An 8,096-nucleotide genomic window follows, 5' to 3' on the forward strand; every position below is an offset into this window, starting at 1 on the left:
ATACTAGAGCTATTATGTAAGTGGCAATTGAAGATGGTTTAGCTATTACTGAAAAAATATTAATAGGCGAAGCAACGTTGTATAAAATTCTTGAATCATTAAATTACATTATTTGTTATTAGCTAATATATATGTGTAGAGTAACTTAAATGATGCGAACTTATATACTTGAAAATACAGCACTTTATATTATCAATATTTTCATGGAATGGCTTGATGGAGTTAGCTCGACAAGAGGATTACAATTTGCCTTACTATGCAAACATTTTCCATACCTAAAATTACTATTAACTATTATGAAAGTCCTTCCCTTATGATAATAAAACTAGTTTAAACAAGTCACCTAGGGGAAGAGATGTAATTTAGAATTTGACTTTCTCAGTAGGTTTTACCGTGCACATTACCAATAGTTTACTTTCTATGACATGAAAAACTATGAGATTGAAAATTGCATAGAACAACTTAATTTGACAAATTTTGAGATGTTAGAGATTTTTGAAATATCATTCATTAAAGACAAAAGAATGATACAATGGAATGTTATACAATTAGTAAATGTAAGTCTGGTTTTGTTAAATGTGCATAGTTGACACTTTAATAGCCCCCATGGAAAAATATATATTGAAAAATGTATAAAAATATATTTTTATATATTTCAAAGAAGAATAATATATTGAATAATATATTTTTATAAATCCATATAAATATATTTATGTCATTATATTTTAAAGTTATATAATATTATATTGATAAATATAAAGAAATTGTAATTTAAAATATATTTATTTAAATATATGTTAAAATATACCAAAGAATATATCAAAAATGTAATATACTTCTACATTATTAAATGAATTTTCAAATACATTTAAAATATATTAGAAAATGTATTTTATTTTAAATAAAAACTATATTAATTTCTATATAATTAAATGTATTTTAAATTATATTTTAAATCTTTTCAAGAATATAATTTATTTTAAATTAATGCCACAATACTTTTTATAATATTGAATGTATTTTAAAGTATATTTAAAAATTTATTAAAAATATAATTTACTTTATATTAAAACTATAATGTATGCTATATAAAGTTTAAAAGTACTAAATATAAGCATACTATATATATAGAAATATATATTTTACATTTTTTTCACAAAATATTATTTTTATATATATTCACATGTAGTAAATATGGTTATTTTTAAATACATGTTTGATACAAATTTAACAATAATATTTATTCAAGAAATTCAAACTTATTTGGGTGAACACAAGCTATGCATAAATTAAATATTTCAATCTCTACTAAAGTAATTTTTTCGCAAATATCTTTAGCATCAATCACAGAAAGATTACTATCGCTACCAATTAATGGAATTAAATGATCTAATTTAAAATTTGATACTAAAGGCTTATTTTGCCTTAAATAATAATAACCAATAGCATACAGCTGCTGTAGATTGTTAGTATTAACAACTACAAATATTTCAATTGAAAAGATTTCTTCATCTTTTAAAAGAACAAAATAGCTACGACGTTTTGTTGGCCTTGTATATTTTTTTGAGTGTATTACCTCATCATTTATGATAATTCTTTCATAAAATTGAAAAACAGTATTAGACTGAAATTGTATATTTCTTCGCGAAAACGCTAAAAAGTAACGTCGACATAATTCTGTACATGTATTAGGGCTACCTAACATAACAATATTTTCTATCGTGAGTGCAGAACGTGGATGAAATTTTTCATCGATAACTCTAGATAGAAATAGCTTTTGATTAATTGTTAAGTGTTCATCACATATTACCCTAAGTTTCTTGATAACAATATGCTCTCGATAAGCGTTACAAATTTGTAAAGGCACACCATTAGAGCTTTTAATGTATTTTAATACTTCCTGATTGCAATCCTCAAATATAAATGCATTATGAGCCCATAGAGGTCCCCATTCTATAACACTGTTGCATAAATGTGTTAAAAGATGTAAATTAAATGAAATATTTTCTTCTCCATACAATATTTCTGATTTTTTGACAAACGAAAGTAAACAATTTCTGGCGTACTCAATTTCAGAAATTAGTATTGAGGATTTAGATAAAATTGATATTGCATCTACAAGTAAACACCAATGACGAAAATATTTCTTAGGAAATAAAACTTTTAAAATAGGTACGCTATAAAAATATAAAAATATAGCCCATTCATGAGCTTTCCAGTGAATGGAATCTGACATTTTCCTTGGAGTTCGGGAAATTTTTAATGATGGATAAAACGAAAGCAAAAGTTCATCCATATCTTTCAACAGTGGTTTGAAATAAAATTCTTGTCCATGATAAGATGAATCAAACCATAATTTAGTAAATTGACGGCATACGCCAAGTAGAACAGCATGCATCCAGTCAACATCGACACCAGTAACGATATCGAATTCAGGAATTTCAAAAAGTATTGAAACGCCTTTCATTCCTCTCGACATATTTTTTGCATCTTGTAAAGTTTGTGAATGCGTCCTAAGTCCTTCGCCATAAGGGCTGTGTTGTGCATTTACAGGATATATTCTTGTATGTCCGTTTCCTTTTTTAACACATTTACCTTTGTGAAGGCATAAGTTGCACCCAAATTTGCCATTAAACTGAGCTCCATTTACTACTAATGGTCGAGCTACAGAATCGCATATAAACATTAGTATTTTTACTTTCTTGGTATATAAAATTACCTTTCTTACATAAGAAAATCCTTGGTGATACAACAGTTTAGCTTCGTCTATAAATGGTTTTAAAAACTCATTCATATTTTTAGGTTTTGTTTGACCAAACCAAAGAGAAATTATCATTGCATAACGTCGACGATCTTTTGGAGAAAGTTCATTAATAGTGCAAATTAGCGGGTAAATACATTTTTGCGAACTTTCAAAAACAGGAACACCATCAATGTTGCAGTTAATACTTATCGCATTATCATCTACTTGATTTATATATGATCGCCCATCATAAATATCTTCAATTGCATATGTTCTTTTTTTGCAACGTAAATCTTTATATAAAGTTTCATATGCCGATCCCTCAAAAAAGTCTTTTAATTGTTCTTTCAGCGACATAAAAAGAAAAAAATTTCCTGCTTTTATATTTTTATCGACGTTAATGGTTTCTTCACAAATTTCACAATGAAAAAACTTCAGTTTCCTAAACGTAGCAGTAGCTTCCTTGTGATTGTGATTGCCGATAATAATAGTGCACTTATTACAAAAATGATAAACTAAAATAGTTGTTGCGAAGGATTCAAGCAACTTTTTCGAATGGTATGAATTAAAATCAGTTCCTTCGTAGGAGTTTTGTGTTTTCATCAATTTTGATACATCTTCAGCTGCTGCGTGAGTTAAATTATGACGTTGCTTCAAAGCCATTATAATTAAGCTATTAATTAAATCTTCAATAGGATATTCGGATAGCTGGGAATTAAATGTAGAGTTTGTACATTCATTTTCATTCCCCTGTTCATAATTATTTTCATCGTTTTCAATATCTTGGTCATTATTGTTACTTATTATCAATGGGTCTATATCATTAATATTGACATTAATCCCTTCGCTCTCACTTGTCATAAATTCTTCATTGTTTTCATCATAGTTGGTAGTATTATTTACTTTCTATATAAAAACAATATGATTTTTACTTTTTTCTATCAATTATAATTGTAAATAAAATGAATGTGTTCTTACAGAAAGAGTGACTTCTTCTGTAGAATTATCAGCAGTATTTGTGAGAGGCGTACATAATGAAGCAAGAAATCTTTTTCTGCAAATTGAAAGAAATAAAATAATAACTTCTTAACGATTTAATTACTGTGTAATAATGATTTATTTATGGATGGATGAGTTTTACGATAAGGAAAACAATTATGTGTATATCGTTATATTAGAAATTTGTCACCATCCTAGTTGCATATATTTGCGCATTTTGGACATACCCATACAATCTTTCTCTATGGCGTCTTTGAGTTCGCTGTGGAATTGATGCTTTGCTTTTGTGATAATTAAAACAGTTATAAGACCCACGCCTTTTTTTTCTACCGGTTCAGCCATTAGTTTTTCCTCTTCCGCTGTAGTAAAATTATTCGGAATTATAACAAGAATTAAAAATACATTTTTAGTCATTTGTATTTTAGATAAATAAGTCCTAAATACGAAATCTAAAAGCCTAAGTTTTATGTGGAATACCCTATATCTATAAAATATTAGATATTGGTGCATAATAAATGTGAATGGATTGTGATTTGTGGCGCGAATCAGATGTCGTATCATATGTACAATAATGTTTTGTCGTTGGACTCATTTAATATACTATACAGCGATATAGTAATGAGCAGCCGCCTTTATGCGATTGGAAATATCCATTACTATCAGTTTTCAAACTAAACAATTGAACACTATTGTTTTCTACGTAGAGCACATTAGAAAAGTAACCAAGATGTCTAAATCGAAAAATTTGAGCAAACATAAGAAATTATTTGCTTTAGTCAAATGGACGGAAGGAACTGCGAAAAATACGTATTCCACTGATGTGCCAGTGGAATGGATAAGAAACTTTGACTTTTGTAAATATAATTCCGACTATAAATGCAAGAAAATTCCATATGCCATAGAATGGCGAAACGGAAGAAAAAGGCCTAAAGGAGGTTGGAATTTATTTGATGGGCTGATTATTCAAATATCAGGTATATATTAATTATTTTTTTGAAGTCTTATCTTACTGATTAATTATTATTGTATCATTTTAATGAAATGCGATTATTACAGAAAAACAAGAAGAATTGGAAAATACATTGCAGATTATAGAAGGTGTCAAATCACTACGATGCAGCAATCAAGGCCTTGAAGAAAACACCTCAGACGATAATCCCCATTCCATGGATACAAGCAGTACTGAGGATTCGGATATTGTTAGTAAAATATATGACTTTCTTAAAAATTACTATGGTTACTATGATTTTTTTTTAACTAGTTTCTATGATTGACATAGCATGTGCTTTATACTTGCAGTTTATATACTTAAATTTTATTATCGGTTGTTAATTATTTCTCTGTTTTGTCATTAGTATTTTATTATACGCAGCAATTTTTTTTAAAATTTATTATCATTTATGAAATTAATAATAAATTTCTAAAAATATGCTGTGCAAAATAAAATACTAATGTTAATCGTAGAAAACGATCAATGAATGCGCAAAAAAATGCATTTCTTAGAAATAAAATCTATGTGTTTGTACAGTTTTGTTTCATCTGTATATTATTTGCTTCAAATTTTTGCAGGAATTAAAAGAAATAAGCAAGAAGCCTCGTTATGAAGCAAGTGAAAATTCTGCACAATTAAATGCATGGGATAGGAGAGACAATTTGTGGTCAAACTCAAAACCCAAAGAGAGCCAAGTTTCAGCCTTTCCAGATTACAAAGAATTGAGTAAAAGTAAATTGTCAATCAGTTTAAGCAATATAAAATTACGCACATTTTGATGATAAAGAAATTTTACACTCTGGGCCCAGATACATTGTAATGACTCGACATACACACGATAAGTTTTGATATACACAAACATATATGTATTGTCTAGGCATACTTCTTTTATAAAGTAAATTTTTACTATCTGCCTCAAAATAAATTTTAATTATTTATTTTTCTTGAAAGATTTTAAAACATAGTAGATTATTCGTTATACATTATAATAACGGCCATTTCTTTATTATTAAAGCGTAAATATTTTTTCATAATTATTAAATATTTATTAAATTATTTATTTATTTTTAGCTATGCAAGAACAAAGTGATAAAATTATGCAGCTAGAAAAAGATGTAGCAGAGCTAAAAAGGAATTATACAAATTTAAAAAAAATGGGAAGCTATAAGAACTGCAGTGAGGATGAAGACGAAAACGAAAAAATGGTAAATGTATTACAAAAAAAATTTAAATAAAATTTATATGCACGCATCATCTGAGAAAATTAAGTAAAAGTTCATATAAGGTATTCGCACTTTCTGGATTTGTATTGAATAAATCTACAATTTTTTAATATGAGATTCAGTTTTATGTTGACTGTTAATGCTTCTTTAGTTTGTAAATACATGTCATTTAATACTTTATAAGAGTCAAAGGTATATAAATTTAATTTATTATATAATCTTTAACTTTTTAGGTTGAAATTTATAAAGGAAGCGGAATTAAAATTACTGAAAATCAATGGAATTTCGCCAAAACAAGGAACAGCTATACAGGGATGGCAATAGCATTGATGATGGCCTCATTTCCTTTGGAAACTCTGCTACGGAGTAATTTAAAAGGTGGAGCTCCCAAAATAAAAACCGAGGGAGAGGATAAAGTTTCTGTACATACAGCATTAGACCCAAATAAACTAAAAGCAATAAAAGGTAATAATATTAATCTATCCAAAAATCTTTAATGATTTTTAAGTTAAATTTGCTGTGTATCTGTTTACATAGTTTATGACCGATTTTTCAATACTTTAAATTTAAATCTTTCTAGATGCAGTAAAGGCAGCACATCCAGTGGTATATAATGCTAGTATTCTGGGGACAGCATTAAATAACAAACTGAATCAGCTTCGCCATCAGCAGAAACCCCAGTAAATTTATATATACATATATGAATTGTATAAATAATAATAAACAGTACATATAATAAAAAATTAATACATATATTTTATAAACTACATTTCTTATATATTGATTATATATTCGTGATATATCATAAAGTATATTTAAAGATACCACAAAATATATTAATAAATATATGTTCAATTATACGAGATTTGGCCGAAAAATTATACTATAATATATATTCATGCATATAATTAAAATTATGAACATGAATATATATTATACTATAATTTTTCGGCCAAATCTCGTATAATTGAACATATATTTATTAATATATTTTTTACATTTTTCATTTATATTTTGAAATATATATTTTTCCATGGGGGAGTAGATTTTATATTATAGCAGATAGTCATAAAGCATGCATAGTTCTGATAATATATGGATTAGTCAATATGCTAGTCCTAGATTAAGTAGGATAAACGGATTTTCAAGCAAGAAAATATAAGATCGTTTCAAATGATTTTGTCACAATAATTATATATGGCATGTAATAGATTTTATAAATGTATGTGCCTGATGATATGATTTGTGCCAAAAATAAAAATTGTATTGGAAACCATTTGACTACCCCTATATACTATTTTACTTGCTAAATTATGGTATATTGATTTTTTTTACTCAGCTTTTTCCATAGATTACAGTTATTACTATTTAGATTGAGAAAAGGAAAAGATTACCAGCTGTGCAATAACGTGAAATCTCACAGGGCTTATGTTCTCATAATAATGTTCGAATTTATTGTGATATTATATGCAAAATGCAATAGATGCCCATCAGGTGTATATTTGCATTGTTAATTATGACAAATTTCCGATAATTTCCACATAAAATATATCTTCAAAAATTGTGAAATGAAACCGAAAGCGGCATATAGATATGCGCGATGCAAGTAATATTTCTCTAAGGATATCCGCGAATATAAACAATTAGAAACATTATTTCAGAGATAATGTATATATCTCTTTCGATAAGCGATTTTGTGATTATATCCACAATTTATTTATATAAATAAATGAGTTTAACTGGACTGCATCTATACAGTAAACCAACTGCTGTTATTAAATAGGTTTACGCCTAAATAAAAGTAGATAATATTCCATTGCTAATTTGTGAAAATAAAACATATCTGTAAGCTATTTCCCAATCATAATGAGTGATATTTAAGTTATACATATTTTGCACTTCTTTCATAAAACCTGGTTTCATCTTCAAATTATAATTCTGTTAACTCTTCTTTTTTTCTTGATCAATAATCTTAAATTATTTATACATAAATTATGGTATAATGATAATAAAAAACTGTGTAATGATATGATTTATTTATAATTAGGGAGAATAAATAAGTAAATTGTAGCTAGGTTATTTAAAAGAGTTATTCATTTTTAAAAATACTGTTTCAGCCGGTCCTTTTCCAGCTATTTTC

This window comes from Prorops nasuta, unplaced genomic scaffold (genome assembly GCF_024137725.1).
Source record: "Prorops nasuta isolate Cenicafe-Biocafe unplaced genomic scaffold, Cenicafe_Pnas_1.2 PNAS00051, whole genome shotgun sequence".
Lineage (NCBI taxonomy): Eukaryota > Metazoa > Arthropoda > Insecta > Hymenoptera > Bethylidae > Prorops > Prorops nasuta.